General features: G+C 42.5%; 1 long non-coding RNA gene across 1 annotated transcript; it reads left to right on the plus strand.

Annotated features, from left to right (window-relative positions):
* The first annotated feature begins 1,118 nt into the window (after positions 1-1,118).
* Positions 1,119-1,347, plus strand: LOC133838865 (uncharacterized). The gene is made up of 2 exons (XR_009894011.1): positions 1,119-1,210; positions 1,263-1,347. It is a non-coding gene; the product is annotated as an uncharacterized LOC133838865 (long non-coding RNA).
* Positions 1,348-2,041: the final 694 nt, after the last annotated feature.

The following is a 2,041-nucleotide window of genomic DNA, read 5'->3' on the forward strand; positions in this document are numbered from 1 at the left end:
TGTACAAGATCAAGACAATGCTCCCCAGCAACACCCATAAGCTTTTAGATTCTTACCTTTACGACCGAAAATTTGTTGTGAGATGCAACACTGCTATATCTGATGATTTCACTGTTGGAGGTGGAGTTCCTCAAGGTAGTGTGCTAGGGCCAACACTATACGTCCTCTACACAGCAGACCTCCCGACAAGCACACGAATAACAACATCTACGTTTGCTGATGATACAGCTATTCTTAGCCGCTCAAAATGCCCGAGGCAAGCAACTGCGCAGCTAGCTCTTCACATGGTCGATGTTGAAAAATGGCTATCAGATTGGCGAATTAGAGTGAACGAACAAAAATGCAAGCACGTTACATTCACCCTGAACAGGCAAAACTGTCCGCCGCTAACGTTAAACAACACTCTACTCCCGCAAGCAGACGAGGTGACATATCTAGGAGTACACCTCGACAGAAGTCTCACATGGCGCCGGCACATTAAAGCCAAAAGAACACACCTAAAGCTAAAAGCCAGCAGCCTCCATTGGCTTATCAACGCTCGGTCTCCCCTTAGCCTTGAATATAAAGTCCTGCTGTATAACTCGGTACTAAAACCTATATGGATGTACGGCTCCCAGTTATGGGGGAATGCCAGCAACAGTAATATTGACATAGTCCAGCGAGCTCAGTCGAAGATCTTGAGAACCATCACTGGGGCACCGTGGTACGTTCGCAACGAAAACATACAACGCGACTTAAACATTCTACCAGTCAAAGAAGTGATCGCAGAACAGAAGAAAAAGTACTTTACCAAGCTACTGTTGCACCCTAACCACCTGGTGAGAGGTCTAACAAGGTTGAGCAACCAATCACGTCTTCGTCGCAATGACTTACCTACCCAGCGACCGACTTGAGGGACGCGCAACCAGAATGCAGTTTTAACACACTGTTAGATAAATTTTAATGTTAAGATTCGTAAACTTATTGTTAGTCTCAAAATTAAGAAGAAGATTCAATAAATAAAAGCAAAGTTCCCAAAAAAAAAAAAAATCATGTTAAATTGTTCAGCGGGAACACTTATCTTAAAAGATGAAATCTCCCGTTCGTACGAGAAATTAAATTTATCCACTTTAACCCTGGAACATCATCAGATGTCGTATCAGGGGAAAGCCTTGAGACAAAAATCTGCTTAAGAGGTGGCACTGCAACTAATGTGTTGCGGACAACTGAGGTAGGAGCTGGAGGCGATTCTTCTATCGTTACAGCACTAACGATCGCAACAGAGGATGGTGATGGTTGAATTTCTTCAACCGTCTCCATCTCAGTCGACAACAAAATCGAAACCGGAGCAGGAGATTCCAATCTTAATGATGTAATGTCATGATGTGGAACATCAAGAGCTACCGAAGGTTGAGGGGACGGAGAACTAAATGACATTAATTCCCCAGCAGGTGGTACAGGTAAACTTGGAACATCAACTGGAACAGAAAGCTGGATTGGGGTAATCGACTGACGCGTATTGGCCTTTTTACGCTTTGGAGACTCGGTCAAGAGCATGATACAATTATACAAGGTAGTCCCGTCGGAAAAAGCTGTCCGATATCTATACCATACATAAGTGTGAGTGAAACGACTCCGTCTACTGAGTTCGAAAGAATCGACAGTAGAGCTTTGTGATTAACCCTTAAATGGTGCAAAGGGTTTAATTGTTCCACTATATTAAAAAGAGTTGAAATGTTTTTTATAGCTTAGAAGTTGACAGTAATCGTTGTTTTTGTTTTTATAATTGCAATCTTACATTTTTGTCTTGCACAAGGGTTAATATTTAGGGAAAAAATCGTCCGCATACAACCTTTCCCTTCAACAAGCACGAGCGCACTGAACGATACCGGACTAAAACCGAACAAAAAGGCACACGACGAGACTACCTTGTGTTATTGTATCATGGTCAAGAGCTTAATACTCTTAAACCCAGAATCCAAAGCAGAAAAGCTATCGGAGAGTTTTTAAAGCCCGCCAATATATCTTTAAAAACAGTTCGCATATGCCGTATAAACCCAGC

Source organism: Drosophila sulfurigaster, chromosome 2R, assembly GCF_023558435.1.
Source record: "Drosophila sulfurigaster albostrigata strain 15112-1811.04 chromosome 2R, ASM2355843v2, whole genome shotgun sequence".
Lineage (NCBI taxonomy): Eukaryota > Metazoa > Arthropoda > Insecta > Diptera > Drosophilidae > Drosophila > Drosophila sulfurigaster.